This window comes from Etheostoma cragini, chromosome 14 (assembly GCF_013103735.1).
Source record: "Etheostoma cragini isolate CJK2018 chromosome 14, CSU_Ecrag_1.0, whole genome shotgun sequence".
Taxonomy (NCBI): domain Eukaryota; kingdom Metazoa; phylum Chordata; class Actinopteri; order Perciformes; family Percidae; genus Etheostoma; species Etheostoma cragini.
This window is the reverse complement of record NC_048420.1, coordinates 340,692-349,586: the sequence shown is the minus strand read 5'-3', so window position 1 is coordinate 349,586 and position 8,895 is coordinate 340,692. Positions and strand designations below refer to the sequence as shown.

At 44.7% G+C, this 8,895-nt stretch overlaps 1 long non-coding RNA gene across 1 annotated transcript in view; it reads right to left on the bottom strand.

The window, feature by feature from the left end:
- Positions 1-6,656, bottom strand: part of LOC117956707 — a 23,226-nt gene extending 16,570 nt beyond the window's left edge. The window contains exons 1-2 of the long non-coding RNA XR_004659346.1: positions 6,645-6,656; positions 5,292-5,294 (exon numbers count right to left, since the gene is read on the bottom strand). This is a non-coding gene — a long non-coding RNA (uncharacterized LOC117956707). The remainder of the gene's footprint in view (positions 1-5,291; positions 5,295-6,644) is intronic.
- Positions 6,657-8,895: the final 2,239 nt, after the last annotated feature.

The window sequence follows — 8,895 nt, the reverse complement described above, 5'->3', positions numbered from 1 at the left end:
ACGGTCTCGGGACTCGCGTCTAGCCCTTTGGCGTCATTCTTAGAGCCGCTTGGTCGGGACTCTGGGTGTCACAGTTTCGGTGCATAGGTCAAACGACACAGGACTTTAACCCCGGGGCCTGTTTCTCGCATGTTGCAGTTCCTTTCTCCATTATTCTCCTAACCACAACCATCCTGTTGTTGTGGCCGGCGTGTAGCGTTTCATTCCCCCGTTGCTGCGTCCCCCAGAGACCACGGATCATGCCCCTGCGCTGTGGGATCACGTCCTGCGTGTGCCGGTCTGTCCCCGTTGTTGTCGGCGGACTGTCATGTTTCATTTCCCGGTTGTTGCGTCCCCCAAAGACTTTGGATCTTGCCCCGGTGTGCGGTGTCATGGCTGTGAAATGGTCACGTTTGAAAATCATGACATGTACAGAAATGACTAAATCCAAACAACGTGACCATTTCACAAAGTGGCGTGAGACCGAGTTGCCTAGCAACAAGTAATTACATTATAAAAAGAGATGACTAAGTGAAATGAATGGAAGAGTACAGTATGTAACAAAACCAAATATATACATTGTTGCCATTGCTCTTCAAGAAATAAAAAAAATTTAATATAAAAAGATTGAGCTATTTACCTTCAACAAAGTCAGCTGACATCGCCTCATCACTGGATAAACATGTGAAAACCCACCGACTTGAAGGGGGACCAATAGCATTGATTTATTAAAAATGATTATTATTAAATTATAAAAAATAAAAGAGGAAATATGTATATACAAGTTTTCTGCCTGACTGAGACAATATGCAATCAACCATTTTCCAATATTAATGATATTGAGTTTGGAAGGAAGTGGATGGGTCAAACAACTCGGGACTCACACAGAGTCCCGTTCTTGTCCCGCGTGTCACTGAAACGACCGTTTTGTAACCCCACCCACCATCTTTCTCTAAACCTAACTGTCCCGTTCTTGTCCCACGTGTCACTGAAACGACCGTTTTGTAACCCCACCCACCTTCTTTCTCTAAACCTAACTGTCCCGTTTTTGTCCCACGTGTCACTGAAACGACCGTTTTGTAACCCCACCCACCTTCTTTCTCTAAACCTAACTGTCCCGTTCTTGTCCCACGTGTCCATTGAATGTCCTTCCAAACCCAGAGCGTCTCCTTTGTGCAGCCTACAGCTGCTGGGACCCAGCCCTGGATAAGTGGATCATAAATGAATGGATGGATATTGTTTATAGTATTCCCGTTATACTATTTACTCAGTGGCATTTACATATTACAGTTTGTATATCATTCCCGACTCAGCAGCTGAAGCCCCACATTGGTTCTGGCGGAGCACCGAGGCCCTGCATGCCATCAGGTGATCACTCTCCGCCATCTCTCACAATAAGCAGTCATCTTTAAACAAGCGGCTAAGGCAGTGTTTAGAAGTTCCCAATCTCCGACTCTGGTATCACCCATGCTGCTGCTAATGCAAAGACCACTCTTATCTTACCTCAAACGACAGGAACGTCTGTCTTTCAAAAAGACCATGGTGGAGAGAGAGAAGTCGGGCCTTGTCGTGTTGCATGTCCCGCCTTTAGCAGAGCATGTTGCTTTAATATATTTGGGGAGCATCGTAAAAAGTAAAATCTTTTTCTGCCCAATCCAACTAGAGATGTTCCGATACCACGTCATTTACTGTAGCTCAGAGGAAAATCTACTTCAGAGTAGTTTATTTATAATATTATATTATTAAATCAACTTCTTTTCTAACTGACACGGAGTGTAAAAGTTCTACAAGATTCGTTGATTGTCTTGGTTCACAAAGAGTTTGACAACAAAGATGTCAATCATATCAAATCCATACATGGATAGTAGTGTACAGCTGTTAAAACACAACAAATATAAAAATAGAAATAAATATATGTAATAAATAGAACTGTTGCTCTTCATGTGTATCAATCTCTGTTACAACTTTGCTTCCCCATCTCACTGAGGAGACAGAAGGTGTGCTCATCATGTCATATTTTTGTCTCAAGACTTCCGCTGTCACCGTAGCGCTGTGTCTCCCCCAGAGGACCGGCTTCTTGGTTGCATCGCTGAACTGTCACGTCTGTCCCCTGCAGTGGCAGAGACGGGCGGGGACTCATCATTACAGCTGGAAGGGTGGATGTGCTGCATGGAAACACGCATGTGGGTAGGAATGTGGTACGCTGAGTTTAGTGTGTGTGTGTGTGTGTGTGTGTGTGTGTGTGTGTGTGTGGACAAAGCTGCCTGACAACCAGTGGTGGAAGAAGTATTCAGATCTTTTACTTAAGTAGAAGTATTAATACCACACTGTAAAAAACACAGTAAAAGTTTTGCGTTGAAAACATCACTTAAGTGAAAGACTAATTATCCTCAGACAAATGTACTTTAAATATTCGATTTAAAGTACGCAATATAGAAAAACCCTCAGTGTTTAATGGTGTCATCATTTTAGCTGTACTTGTAGGCCGTTATATTCTTGGGTTTAATTTATAGTAAAAGATTGTGTTTTATAAACTAACTGTGTTTTGTGTGCAAAAACCCAGATTTTTAGGTAACTTAAGCTGTCAGAATAATGTTCTGGAGTGAAAAGTACAATATTTCTCTCAAACATAAGTAGTGGAGTACAAGTAAAACGTTGCATGAAAAGAAAAGACACAAGTACCTCAAATTTGTGCTTTACGCTGTACTTTAGTACATGTACTTAGTTACATCCCACCACAGTAAGGAGTAATGAACACTCAGCCATCTCCCACTTTGGGAATCTTTAACCGCAGCCTTAAAATACTGTGCTGACAGTCACCGCTGAGGGGGATGAAAGGAAGTTGTTGCCCACAGAAACCTGTGATTTCCAACCCCCCCATCAGCCAGCCCATACCAGGGCTCTTGATAATGCAGCCTCGTTTCCCCACGGCTGCCGGTAAGCTGACCTGAGAAGCAGGGCGAAGAGTCTCGAGTCTGGCCAAACACATTCCTGTCCAGCCACTAAACTCTCCACCCTGTGGGCTGGAGGCCGGAAGCCCATTCCTGAGCTGTTTGTCTCTGTAGTGAGTGTAGTGCACATGTTCACACAACTACATTCATTTGTGTCAATTCAAGTCAATTAAATTGCATTTTATTTACAATGTCAAATCAACACAGAAGTTATCTCGGTCCAATGGCATGATAATTTCATTTTATGAGGTGTATTAATTAATATCAGTTCCCCCACCCTGCCTATGGCCCCCCTGTTGGCTAGAAATGGTGATAGGTGTAAACCAAACCCTTTGAGAAAATGAAAGCTCAGATCTGGAATCTTGCTCCTTATGAGGTCATAAGGGGCAAGATTAGCTCCGCTTTCTCTGCTTTGCCCACCCAGAGAATTTGCCCCTATCATTAGAGACATAATGGCTTTCAAACAAGTAAAGTGGCAGTTGGTCAAGGCCACACCCCAAGCCTCCACCTTGACCCCCCCTCTCTCTTCATCAATCACTGCAAACTAAAAAAAAGGAAAGTTCATTGTGGGACTGGCTCTATTGGCTGTAATTCTGGACCAAGACGGGATTTTGGGAGACAGACTTCGGATACAGTATTAGGGGACCACTAAGGTCTATATAAAAGAGACTTCAGATACAGTATTAGGGGACCACTAAGGTCTATATAAAGAGACTTCAGGTAAATAATTAGGGACAACTAAGGTCTATATAAAAGAGACTTCAGATACAGTATCAGGGGACCACTAAGGTCTATATAAAGAGACTTCAGATACAGTATTAGGGACCACTAAGGTCTATATAAAAGAGACTTCAGATACAGTATCAGGGGACCACTAAGGTCTATATAAAAGAGACTTCAGATACAGTATTAGGGGACCACTAAGGTCGATATAAAAGAGACTTCAGATACAGTATTAAGGACCAATAAGGTCTACATAAAGAGACTTCAAATACAGTATTAGGGACCACTAAGGTCTATATAAAAGAGACTTCAAATACAGTATTAGGGGACCACTAAGGTCTATATAAAAGCCTCCAAAGACCACCATGGCATGGGACCTTTAACAGGTAGAGTAGGTCTAGATCACATGCAACAATTTTCCCTGAGAAAGACTTTGGTGCGACGGTGTAAAAACCTCCTTCCTACAGGCAGACACCTCAGACCAACCCATGTCGATGTGTTGACAGCGTTGTCGTTTTGTTATTAGAGCTCGATATGGCGCTATCAGCTGGAACACAAGCTCTATTCCAACTTGTCCCATGTTGATCATGTGTTGGTAGATGATCCATTTGGAAAACCGTTGTTTCCAAATGTTTGTTTAATCTTGTGCAATTCATTGAAAATGAATGGAAACCTTAAAATGTCTAAACTCAATTCAATACTTTTTTTATCGCAAAACTGCATCTGACGTCATTACACACAGGTTTTTATTGGCTGTAAAGCCGTTGGATGGAACACTTTCACCAGCTTTATTCACATTCCCAAACTTCAGATAATATGATGGACGAGTGGACGAAAACTTAGCTACTGAATGTTTTCCGTGAAACTGACACAGATTTGGGCCGTGTTCATGTCACAGAATTCTGGGAGATCAGGTTGGAGATGAATGGATAAACTACCCCTATGGAGGAGTATTTCTGTCAGTGCGATGCTAACGTTTGTGCTTGTCCTCCTGGAAACAGGTGCCATCAACGAACGGTGGAAACTTGAGAGGGGAGAGAGACTGAGGGGAGATAAAGAGAGTGAAGAGGCCTTTGAGTAACAGCTCATCTTTTATTTGGCAACACTTCAAAAGTAGCCCGTTTACCACGTCTAGACGAGACAGCTTTCAAAGCCAGGGAAGGGTACGGTTTTCTTTTTTACCCAAGTATATAAAAGCTATTTACTGTAACAGCAGAAGACAGACATCTCTTTTACTTGTCCTACCGCAGACACTCCGCTGCTCCTCTACGCTGCAGATGAGTTTGTCAGATGCCTCCGTCCACCTCTCTTTCTCTCCGTCTAACCCTCCTCCTCGCTCTTCTCCAGCAGTCTGTTTGAAGCTGTGAAAGTAGTGAGACGATCCGATCCCGTTTGATGGATAATTTGAAAAACTCAGCGTGCGAGATCAGGGCTGAGACAATGTTCGTTTTCTGGTGGCGGGGCGTGCACGTCGCACAAAGGGACTTGTTCTCTTCCTGCCGCCCTTTAAACTCCACAGTCAGCATGTTGAGGCCGCGTATGTACTCTAACTACCGCCACAAGCTTTTCATGTGGCTTTTCATGCTGCGTTGCTGTTGAGAACATCCCATATTAAATGATGCAGTGTGCAGAGGAGACTTTCTACACCAAATAGTTGGGTTTCACATCAGGTGCATGTAAACAGAACCTGGAGGCCTTGATTACTGCGAGGCCAACACAAAACTCAAATAATTAATAACAGAACGTCCGTATTGGTTATTGATATGGTGGACTTGCATATGTTTAACTGTAGAATTCATTTGTGATTTAGACAGAACTGGTTCCAATGAGGCATTGGATCAAATTCAACTGATGCATGTATCAAAATGTTTGATAATTTTATTGCTGCTTCTGTGTAGAGAGCGTCCCATGAAGATTAAAAAAGAATGCTGTTTAAAGGTTAGCATTTGATCATTTTTTAAGCAGGAAACAAACAAAAATAAAATAAAACTAACTGTATGTGGCAGGAAAACTGTCAAATTGGAAGATATAGAGTATGGAAATGCAAATATTTAAGCTAATGGTAGTTTTGTTCGAAAACAACATCATGGGTTACAGTATTTAATAATTGTTTATTAATACTACACTTATTGACAGGGGTATTTACTGGGTAAGAACAATTTTAAACCATGAGACGTGAACATGAACAACAGACCTAAATCACTCAAAACAAACCGAAATAAGAGATATAATACTGATGTTAAAGCAACAGTATCAAGCATAAATATTTCTATGTATTTTGAAAAAATGAATCAAGACAAAGATAAAAGAAATGAAATTGCAGAAATGAAAACAGTGCTCAGAACTAAACAATTGTAAGTATTCAAAAAACAAAACAAAACCCATCCGTTCTTCTTCATTGTCAAAACCTGGTGCCTACATGACCCACAATGCATCTTGACCAGTGCCAGCTCTGAAGTGGCTAACGCAGCCCTGGCTAGCCCAAACTTCTGCAGCAGAGAAGCACACAGCGACTTTTAGACAGTAACAAAGACGGGCACCCAGATAGCTCAGTGGGCAGAGCGGGTGCCCATATACAGAGGCTTGGTCCTTGACGCCGCGGGCCCAGGCTCGAATCTGGCCTGCGGCCCCTTTGCTGCATGTCACTCCCCCCCTCTCTCTCCCCTTTCACACATCTTCGTCTGACTGTCTAATAAAGGGAAAAAACCCCGAAAACATAACTTAAAAAAAGACAGTAACAAAGACTTGGATGTCAACCGGTTTTGGGATGTGCACAAATTTTTTTAAAGAAGATGGTGAAAGGAATGAAAGAGGGAGGCCATCTTCGCATGTTGCACGAAGTCCTCCCCCGGGGAAGGCTCTGAGTAACCCTAAGGCTTCATGTAAACAGGAATATTAGGAATATTTATATCTGAACAGTCGGAATCTCGTCTTTAAAAAAAATCTCTGGAATTTCAAAGCCAGACCGTCAAGGTGGCTCGTTAGGAATACGACCTCATATTTCATTAAACTAGTTCACTGAAACGGGTTTCTGAAACCATTTTAAGGAGAAAGAAGCCGTGCAGCTGCTGAATCTGTCGAAGACCAGTTTACGGGACTTTCGTCAGATTTTCGGCCATATGAAAGCAGACGGCTCCTCCGGCTGGCAACGGCATGGAACACACCTAACAGACTCGAGGCGGTGACCTCGCCAGACTGTCCGACGGGCGATAATCGGGCTGGTGTGTCAGCGCCTCAGTAGGAGCATCTCTTCTCACTCAGCACTAAATCAGCGAGACAAGAGCGCGAGTTCCAATGCTCCAGGGCTAAACTGCAAACAGGGAGATGATGCCACTCTGAGCGCTGGAGTGGAGCTATGATTCCCAGCCGCAGGGTGTCCTTCGCTGCCTTGCCGGTGGGATCCTGGGCTCCTCTGATGACGGGGTGGTGACTGTGGCTTCTGGGGAGTGTCTGGAATGGGTGCCACCTCCCTGCGGTGCTCCACAGAGGCCTGATGACGGGAAGCCGGGGGACATGTCATCGTCTCCGAGCGGCCATTGGTTGACAAGGGAGGAGGAGGAGGAGGAGGAAGATGGGGTAAAAACGGAAGGGGTGCATGGGAATGGCTTCTCCTCTCCTCCAGCGCCCCGCAGCTCTGGCATATCACCAACGTTATGGCGGTAATTGATTCTCTCTGTGCCATTAGTCTCAGAGAAAAAAAATGTGCCAACGAGAAGGGGGTGCTGTCACTTAGAGGCTGGCATGGCGCCCAGTCACACGTTCTCACCAACACACAAAGAGATACACGCAAAGATAAACTTGTTCAACACACACACACGTACGTTTGGGTTTTTCACACAGATGCAAAGTAGCTGCGGTTGCATCGGTACGATGTCAGCTGTCAAGGTCTGCAGAAGAAGAAGCAAGCACATTGCTCATTTGCAAATGAGCCAAACATCGTCGGTGTACAGCTCAAACATGGCTAATGTGGAACTGTACTCATGGAAAAATCAAAGGGAACACAAATGGCTGCTGCTCCTCATATTTATGACATTATTCCGTTTGTGTTATGTTTGTGAGGTTACTGTGGTCATGGCAGAACAGCAGTCCTCCAAGAGACACACGCACACACAAACACACACACACACACACACACACACACACACACACACACACACACACACACACACACACACTTGATATGAAAAGGAGAACTCCCCAGACAAAGAGCAGGGCATGTCTTTATCTCATAAAAGTTAACGAGAGGCTGCTGTCTTCTGCCTGCAGGCCGGCTGGAATCTGATCCAGAACCCTTCGCTGTGGGCGTCAGGCCTCAGTGGCGTCACTACGGCCACCGCCGTGCCCGCTGCTGACACAGCTGTCCTCATCAGCCAACCCTGGCGCTGCAGGCGCTGCCGGCACCTTAATGCTCGGTGTCGTCACAAGAGTAGTTCTCCTCAATGCTGAACGGCCATTATAGAAATCTGTCCGCCACCACGCACGTTCCTGTTTGTTATTCGACACATGAATGCCAAACATTGTACACCATCACCATGGCAATCGTCTTTTGTCATCCTCTCTGATGCTGTTTTTTTTTCTTCATCACCATGGCCACGGCAGCCGTACCTGCTTTACACTGAGGAAAAGAGGTGAAACAAAAGCAGGTAGTAGACACACACACACACACACACTCACACATACAGGAGTTCATGCTCTGAATGCCAATTAACCAAATGAAGGATAAGCTAGCGGAGACAATAGCCCCTCGCAGTCAGTTACGAGCTAATTAAAGAACATATAGCATACAATCTAAGATCAGTGTGCCCTTAGGCTCTGCAAGCTGCCTGATAAGCGTTCTTTCACTTCGCTAAAGTGATGTAGGGAGCGATGAAAAAGAAAGGGGGTGTAAAGCGGCGGCAGCCCTCCATCACTCCCGCAGAGTCGAAAGCAGCCCTGCCCCACTGTTCCTCCCAAGGCCTTCTACTACTTGGAGGCTCATTTCGAGTCTGTAATTAATTGGAGCTTCTATTTCTTTCTTTTTTTTCATCTATTTTTGTTTTGGCTGTTGACCGACGTGTGGTCCTCTCACACGCTCGTCTTCAGGTCGACGTGGCTCCCTAATTAAGACTCCAGAGGACGGCTAATTGCTGTTGCGTGCCTCTCGGCGGAGCGAGGGAGCCTTCTCCCGGCGCTGCCCGGAAAGAGCGCAGAGCGCTGAAATTAAAAAGGGGCTTATGTAAGCTTGCGGTGAAAACTATTAAAC